The sequence below is a fragment of the Pipistrellus hanaki genome, assembly GCF_964339955.1.
Source record: "Pipistrellus hanaki genome assembly, chromosome: 3".
Lineage (NCBI taxonomy): Eukaryota > Metazoa > Chordata > Mammalia > Chiroptera > Vespertilionidae > Pipistrellus > Pipistrellus hanaki.
In genome coordinates, this window is record NC_140505.1 from 33,567,671 (window position 1) to 33,577,142 (window position 9,472).

Sequence of the window (9,472 nt, forward strand, 5' to 3'; positions counted from 1 at the left end):
ATAATTATTAATAACGAACTACAACATTTGCTAATTGCTGATTACTATAATCGTGTTGTATTCATTTCTCTTAAGAGCCTTACGCACAGGCGCACCATTTCTCTCCACTAATACTAGTAGCAAATATTTTGCCATGTCATTAGTCTTGGACTGACTTGTTTGGTGTGTGCACAACAGGCAATATTTTGCTTTCAGAGAACAAGAAAAATAGGTTTATTTGGGTTATGCTTATTAATTTGTGCAGTTATTCAGTGTCTGGTAAGTTAATGTTCAAGAAAAATATTAATTTTTATTTAAATGCTCTATTGTTTTATGTTAATGATTACTCATTTATTTCAGCCCTTTGTATTCAGGATGTCTCTATCAAAATAAACCTGCGTTTCTATGAAAATTGAAGCTTTTGTTTTTTGCAGCCCACATAAACTAAAACCCTGTTTATTTGGTCTGGGTTAGCCTTGGAGTTTGACATGCTTGCTCTTAAAACTTCACAGGGGTTCTGATTGACAGGCAAGATTGAGAACTACTGCTCTGAGCCAGCATATTTTAACAAGATGAGTGTGTGCTCACATAAAGAAAATAAATACTTCCCTCCACCCCAGTTCCAGAATTTTCTAATTGCTTTTATTTTAAAAATTATTCCTTACTAGAGGCCTGGTGCATGGATTCATGCACCAGTGGGGTCCCTTGGCCTGGCTTGTGCCCTCTTGCAATCTGGTACCCCTTGGGTGATGTCAGAGGCCTGGTGCATGAATTCGGCCGAATTCCTGCAGGCCAGCCTAGGGACCCCACCAGTGCATAAATCTGTGCACCAAGCCTTAGTATGCATATAAGATCTTTGGTTAATCTCTTCCCACCCTTCCCCTTCCTCCCTTCCCTCTGTTCCATGTTTCTGTGTTTGTGCTTTGAGTGTCTTCTCCCTAGTGGTCAGTGTGTGTCATGGCTACCTGTCAAACAGTAATTAGGCTTTTATATATACATAGATAATGATGATGATGAATTCCAGCTTTTTAAATTATCTAGTTGGAGGTATTAGTATGTCAATTTCATGAAAGAATATGACTCTTAATTCATCACAAATTTGACAGGAGGCCCTGGATGGATAGTTTAGTTGGTTAGAGCATCATCCTAATATGCTAAGGTTGCAAGGTCAATCCCTGGTCAGGATACATAAGAATTAACCAATGAGGTCCTGGCTGGGTAGCTCATATAGTGATCGCCAACCTTTCAACCTCATGGACCACCAATGGTTCATGGACCACTGATTGGCGACCATTGGTAGAGCATCATCCTGATAGCCAAGGTTGTAGGTTTGATTCCCAATCAGGACACATACAAGGAGAAACCATAAATGAACGCATAAATAAAGTGGGACAACAAATCAATGTTTCTCTCACTCTCAAAAAAATCCATTAAAAAATTAAAGAATACAAATATTATACACCACTGCCAGAATACTTCACTTGTGGTAAAAGGGGGAAAATATTCTCACTAATGCCAGCATCTCCTAAATTATCTAGCATTGATGACACTAAGAACTATCATCAGCTAAGCTCCCACCCCAGGCCTGACAAACTCCCTTGGACCACCAGAAATCCTACCCCAAATGCTGTCATTATTTGTGTATATCAGAACTTTGCCTCTAAAGACAACGTAAGGGTTTGGAGTCTGCTCTGCTAGTAAGAATATCAACGCATATTTTAATTAAGAGCCTGTCTAAATATGGAGCAATTACATGCCGTGGCAATAAAATTAAGCATTGTCACTGTCTATTCTTTAATAAGTTACAAGCATTTTATATTCAGTCTCCAATTTAGAATTCTAAGAAATATCCCTTTCATCTTTGTGAAATAGTCTTTTCATAATTTTTCTCACTCCATTTTCACTTCATAGACTATTTATAAGTGTGGTGAAAGTGTTAAACTAGCTCTAGAGGGTTTGGCTCAGAAGATAGAGTGTCAGCCTGTGGACTGAAGGGTCCCAGGTTCAATTCCAGTCATGCCCAGGTTGCGGGCTTGATCTCATTGTAGGGAGTGCAGGAGGCAGCCCATCAGTGATTCTCTCTTATCATTGATGCTTCTATCTCTCCCTCTCCCTTGCTCTCTGAAATCAATAATATATATATATATATATATATATATATATATATATATATATATATATATATTTAAAAAGTGTTAAAATAAAAATGGACATAAATAGTGAATAAACATTTTTAAAAAGGTGGAAGCCAAAAGGTTAGTCTATATCACCCATTATTGAATAACTAAAGGCCCGATGCATAAAATTTGTACACAGTGGGTGGGGGGGTGTCTCATCCTAGCCTGCACCCTCTCCAATCTGGGACCCCTTGAGGGATGTCTGACCACCCCTTTAGGCTCAATCCCACTGGGACTGCTGGCTCTCAACTGCTTGGTTGCCTCTGCCTGATTGCCCCTAACAGCTCTGCCTGCCAGCCTAATCACCCCCTAACCACTCCACGGCCAGTCTGACTGACACCTAACTGCTCCCCAGCCAGCCCGATTGCCCCTAACTGCCCTCTCCTGCCAGTCTGGTCACTCCTAACTGCCCTCCCCTGGCAGCCTGGTCACCCCTAACTGTCCTCCCCTTCAGGCCTGGTTGCCCCTAACAATCCTCCCCTATCAGCCTGGTCCCCCACAGCTGCCCTCCCCTGCAGGCCCGCCCCTCCCCACTGTCCTCCCCTGCAAGTCAGGTCCCCCCAAACTGCCCTCCCCTGCAGGCCTGGTCCCCCCCAAAATGCCTTCCCCTGCTGTCTTGGTCCCCCTCAACTGCCCTCCCCTGCAGGCCTGGTCCCCCCCTAACTGCCCTCCCCTGGCAGCCTGGTCACCCCCAACTGCCCTATCTTGCAGGCCTGGTCCCCCCAACTGCCCTCCCTTGCTGATCTGGTCTTCCCCAATTGTCCTCCTCTGCCCACCTAGTCACCCACAACTGCCCACAACTGCCCTCCCCTGCCAGCTATCTTGTGGCAGCCATCTTGTGTCCACATGGGGCAGCCATCTTTGACCACATGGGGGTGGCCATCTTATGTGTTGAAGTGATGGTAAATTTGCATATTACTCTTTAAAAGAGATGAAGCCTACAGGAATTTATCCAGGGGGTTCATGGAAGGTCTCATAGGGAAAAGTGTTCATGCCAGGAAGAGGTCACATTTTAAGATATGGACCATCAGATACAATAGAGGAAATAAATAGAGGAGACCTAACAAATAGATGGAGGCATCACCCAAATGCCAAATACCCAAGATTCAAATGTTTCACACTAACGTGTAAAGTGTGGCCCCCAGACCAGGAGCACATACATCACCTGGAGACTTGTTAGAAATGCCCCCTCCAGATCTACTCAGTCAGAAACTCTGGGGTGGGGCCCAGCCTAACCAGCCCTCCGGGGGATCTGAAGCATGCCCAAGTTTGAGAACCACTGTAGTACAAGTAACTGAAGGGTGGCCAGATACTTTTCTCTCAGGCTGTAAGAATCAAAACTTCTCTTCCTCACCCACCCAGTATAGTCTCATCTGGCTACCTCTCCTCGTTCTCTTAACAGCCTTCTCCTCTTCCCTTCCCTCCCTTCCCCCTCTCACACAGGTATACACACACACACACTCACACACACACACACACACACACACACACACACACACACACTTGCAACCAATAAACACCTGTATAGCATTTAAAAACAAACAAACAAACAAAACTGGAAACCAGCCCTTATTTTTCCTTTTCTTGGAGAATTTATTTCATAAAGTGTGCACAGGGCTGAGGCAGGAGGTAGAATTTAAATAATCCCTAATTAAGGAGGACAGCACCACCTCTTTATCACATTATACTGTTGTGTATTTACCCCTTACCGCTTTCGATACATTTGCATATAATGTTTCATAATTCAATTCATTTGTTTAAATAATTTTTTTAATTTTTACTTATTCAGAAGGAAATGTTTATTTTACAGATCACAGGGGCCTCCCAGTGGCAATAATGGGTAATTTCAGGCTCAGATTTTATTCCAGGAGCTTTGGGGGAAGGGTATCCAAACCCTTAGCTTTTCTCACCTCGATGGTAGACGCATATGACAGAATCAAAGCAAGCTTTTTATCTGAGGTAGATTATATCAGCAGCCAAGCTGAATTTTCCTCAGATGTTGGATTCCACTTTGGCCCTTATCACACTCCAAATGCAGTCACTTGCTTAGCAGAGATATCAGGCAGCAGGCTTCACATTCTGCTGGTGAAGGTAAAGTCAACCAGGAATGCATACAATAGAAAGACTATTAGAGAAACTTATCTTGTGATTTCTCTTCCTCAATAACCTTGTGGTTTTTCTCCCTAGAATTTCTATTCCTACCTTCCTGGCTTTGAACTTGTGACTGCCCAGGGTAGCCGTGTCCCACCAGAAGTTTTAGATATATCATTTCCCCCTCCTCTTGATTCTGGAACATTCTGTGGCTACTCTAGCTCACAACGCTCTTCAATGGCAATTGGCATAGTCAGTCCTCTGAGCTTGGCCCTCACATGACAGCTCTGACAGCTTGTCCTCCTCTGACATCATGAAAGCAGGCTGAGCTGCCCACACTCAGCATCGGCTTACATCCTGTCACCTGTCCAGGCCTCCGGCCAAGGTTTGAGGGCTTAATCAGCAGTATCAACATCCCAGGATCAAGGTGTCTGTCATCTGAAGAACCTCAGGCTACGTTCTTCAGATGACAGGCCATTTGCACTTAGCCAATCACTTTGCTGCAGGCATGCTGGTGTTCCTCCAATCTCCTGGTCAGAGACCCATGATTCTCCGCTTTGGCTTCAGAAGGCTGCACTGCCTGAGTCAACACTGCCCTCTCCTTGAAAGGTTGCTGAAAGGTGGTTTCCGGGAACTGGTGTGCTCACATCAACCCAGGGCTTACCTTTGTGCTGATGCAGGGAGCTTGCCACCTAGTAACAAGCTTATAAACACTAGCATCATTCACTGATCGGATGATGTTTTAAAGTTCAACCCCACCCCTTGGCCTTTTCTGCTGAAGAGTCACCTGGGGACATGCTACACTTCCTTTGCTTCATTCTGCCTGAGCCATCTTGCAAGGAAAAGATCAACTTTTCCTTCGACCTCAGGATCCTTTGCACAAGAAAACCTTTTTTTTTACCCCCACACTGGCTATTTTAAGATCACTACATATCTTTAAATTAATTAACCTAATATTTACCCAATATTCCTTGCAAAGAAAAATGTATTTAAGTATTTGCTGGATATATACATACATCCACAAAATCATATTCTCCATGATATATTGTGAAAAGGAGTTCATGCAGGTTCATCTCGACAGTATTCCATTTACACAAGTTTGTGCTCAGGAGACAAAAAAAAAAAAGACAATATTCACTAAATTGGATTGCTCCAAATTAGCTAGAACAACCATAACATTTTTAGGATTTTTTGCAGGGCTCAGAGTGGAAAATGGACATGAGGCAGAACCCTGAAAAGAGCACAATTTTGGTACCATAGAGACTGAGGGTCCCATCTCACCCTACATACCACATACGTAAACTTGTGAAATCACTTACTCTTACTCAGTTACTTCATATGTAAGTTACACTAACACCTCTAGGATAGCCAACAGGATTCAGAGCTACAATATATATATATATAAATAGTGCTGAAAGCAGTGAGTATTCCATAACGGAGTTATTATTTTAGCAAGCTATGTGAGTAGTTTAAAAAACGTCACTCTTGGCTGTCTCTAAAGTGTCTTAGAGGTTGTCCCTTCTGCCCAGAATATGTCCTCTCTCTCCTCTCTTTATCTCTTTTGCCTAGTCACAGGTTACTTCTCCAGGAAGCTCTCACTAAATCCCTGGCTGTGGTTTAGGTTCCTTCCTATCATTCGCCCAACACACAGAAAAAGTGTTTATGCAGTGACTTCCCTGAATCTGAGCATTTGCACTAACCTTTGTCTCCAGAAGGACTGGCCCATCTACCTTATTCACTGTGTGTCTGTAGCCCTTGTTTGGCATATCATGGGTTCTCAATAAATGTTAGATAGATGAATGGATTGATGGATGGATGAGAACCATGAAATAATTTCCTGGAGAAGAAAAATATAATCTAAGGAAAGTAAAAGGTAGTTAAATTAGTTCTTTTGCATTTTTATAATTGCTGTTAAGCCTTTTTTAATTACCTTCATATGAAACCTGTACCCAACATCTCTAGTACTTTGGGTGCTCCCTCACCCCAAGAATGCTACACATTATTATTATCTGCTATATTTATTATAAAAATTATAGCATAAATTATAATCTTATATATTCCTCAATTCCTATTTTTAATATATGATTATAAATTGTTTATCATGTTTGAGACCCTTCTAATTCTTAAATTGACTACCTATTAATCACAGAGATCCTAAGGAAGGAGGAAATCCTTGATAGAAAAGTGTTAATAATTTACTAGCTGCAATCTGTACTTTTACCTCTGAACATCAGGTAGGTAAAAAACATTACTCATAGTTTTTAATCTAAGAATTTCTTACATTTTTATGGCTTGTTCTTTGGGCTTATTTATGATGGTTTGTGACAAAGAGACAACCTTTGCCATTATGATTTATACTGTTCCAACAAAGGAAATACAGAAAGTGATAAGAAACCCAAATTAAATCACGACACAAAAAATAAATTTTAAAAGCCAGTAAAGATAAGAGGCTGACTCATAATTTTAAATTAAAACAAAGAAGTGTATAGACTGTAGACAATGAAAATACAAAAAATTTCAAAACCTAGCATTTACCAAGTAAGTAATTTTCAGAAGCCTTATGCCCAGAATTTGTGGCATTATTAAATAATGCCTGGCTACTATAATATATTTTGAATGCCTTGTTTAAATCATACTTAGTTTGTACTTTTGTTTGGAAAACCAAATGATATTTTTGGTATAGTAAAGTGTTAGTGATTAGCAGTGATATTCAATGTTTTCCTATTTTTTTATTAATTCCATTTATAACAAAATCAACCTGAACATCTGTTTTCATTTTAGTGATACTTTTAAATTCCTTGATGGTTGAGTGCCAACTAAAACTTGATTGGATTTCAAGGAAAGACAATTGCCTTAGAAACAAAGAAATTAAGAGAGGAAAAAAACTCCAGTCTTTGAGCTTTGCCAATAAAAACACTGTTCATGATAGAGGCCAAAGGTTAGCTCAATAGTATAGGCAGTCAATGGTGTGTGCCCAGAAATCTAAATACACAGCTATTCACAATCTGGGTAAACACTAATGTTCAGTGCAGGAACTCTTAATAAAAGGAGTTAATATGACTACAGAATTAATTGATGCTAACTAAGCCACCAAAGACATAACTGTCCCATTAATATGACCACATAATTATACAGAACACTGTCTTTGATCTTGTGTGGATCTTGTGTGGAAGCAGAGCAAATATTGAAACCGAGCTTCCAAGTCAATATTCTAGACTTAATTTCACATGAGAAACTCAAAAATGCCAAAACTTGGATGTGGAAATCATTTGTGAACTATTTCCTGGCTTCATAAAGGAGATATAAAGAATGAGTTCCAAAAGGGGTCAATGGGGGGTGAGGGTAAAGGACATATGTAATATTTTTAATAATAAGGATTTTTTTAAATGAGTTCCACACACCAACACTCACAAATACCTATGGTTTTTAAATTTTGCTTTGCCATATCCCCCTACATTTTGTAAAAGTATTTTCCTGCTCCATTTTCAATTTTGTTTCTTATTATTAATATAATTTGGTGTGAAAAATGCAATATTTGACAATTTTTACTTTCTCCACATGCAGATTTCCATGAAAACTAAGCTAAAATGGAGTTGAATGAAGAGGTAGAGGATATTAATTTTCTCCTAAGCTCATCAATTTTATTGCCTAGCTGATCTACTAATGGTTGACTTTGTCTTTTATTTCTAAAACCCAAGGCACCAGATTATTTTTAAAATTAGTACATCAAAATCCTATCCAGTAGACATGTTCTATTTCCAAAGATATTCAGAAATCACGTATCTGCTCATATGCCAATGGCACTGCTTAAAACAAGTTGGGCATATTCTCTGTCCATAAAGACCAGGCGTTCACAGCAAGAACCAAGCTCCTGGAATCTAAGATTTAAAGGGAGATGGAGGAAATTCCATTCCATTGTTTTCCCTCATTTTTTTCTTTCAGAATAATGAGTGTACACCTTTGGCTCCAAATCTGTTAGGAAGTCACCCAATGCCATAATTTTTTATCCAAAAAGAGAACTGAATATAAGTAAAGAATGAAAACCAATTTTTTAAAATATATATATAGTAGGTAAATATTGTTACAAATAAAACAGGATATGTCAGAAAATTCTAATACAGAAGAATTTTATTCTAAGATAGCACTTAGTTTCCTAAAGTCATTTGATATAATCTGGAGCACAACACTGGGTATTACGTGTACTTAGAATTTACATGCAAATTTTAAGCAATAACTATACCACGATAACCTCTATTTAAACCTTGATAATTGGTATATTTATCCTTTTAGAAACTCAGAAAGTTACTGTAAGAATTGAATTGAGGTTTTCAGTAATAAGTTTAATTTCTCAAAAGAAGTCAGGTAAAGACAAAGTTCACAGCATAATTCTCTTGGATTAAAGTTGACAAATTAATTCTAACTATGGAAGAAACACTATGAGTTAGAAGAAGTCTACTCAAATTATATGTTTATAATAAATGGAATATAGAAAAGTGTGGATAAACTACAGCAAAAAGGTAAAAGTAGACAAGCACACAGAATGAAGTGAAACAGGCGGGGAACAATGTGTGTGGGTGGGTGTTAAACTTCGCAAATGAATGCTGTAAACAGAATACAACAATGGACATCGAACACCATGTTTGACAGATTGACACTTAGAGAAAGAGGAGCTGTTATGAACCATATGGTCCTAACACAGTCTTTGAAGTAAGGACACTTTATCCCACCTAAAAATAGCTTAGTAATGATATTCAAGCATTTTTAGGAGAGGAGCTATTTTTTTCTCTTGTTATCCCTAGATTCCTGCTGCTGCACTTAAAATACTCCTAGAGTCATTTGAGGCAACTTTGAGGCAACTTGGACCTCTAGGGACCAGTTCAAAATCACCATTGTAGAAAATACATACCTCAGAGTTAACAGATACTAATGTAACTTTTTTGGGGTCCCAGAATCTTGAAAAAAAAAATCTCAAATATAGGTATGTCTAATTTCTTAATGTTGGTCAATCTCAGAGATATTCTTCACTTCACTCTTGTTTCATGAATGGGCTTTACACACCATTTCTAAGTTGATGCCTCTAATTTGATGCCCAGTAGCTCGGACCGACATTTCAGAGTTAGCCTTGACTCCTCTCTCTTCTCACATGCATATTCAATATGATGGAAAGTTCTATTGGCTCTAGCTTCCAAACACATCTAAACCTGACCATTTTTCACCACTTCCAT

At 39.3% G+C, this 9,472-nt stretch overlaps 1 protein-coding gene across 4 annotated transcripts in view; it reads right to left on the minus strand.

Moving 5' to 3' along the window:
* Positions 1 to 8,566: 8,566 nt before the first annotated feature.
* METTL21C (methyltransferase 21C, AARS1 lysine) overlaps positions 8,567 to 9,472 on the minus strand; it is a 23,586-nt gene continuing 22,680 nt past the window's right edge. For all 4 annotated transcript variants that reach the window (XM_084878831.1, XM_084878833.1, XM_084878832.1 and 1 more), the window contains one exon: positions 8,567 to 9,472. This exon is cut by the window's right edge and continues 2,845 nt beyond it. The gene's annotated coding sequence lies outside the window, so the exon portion shown is untranslated.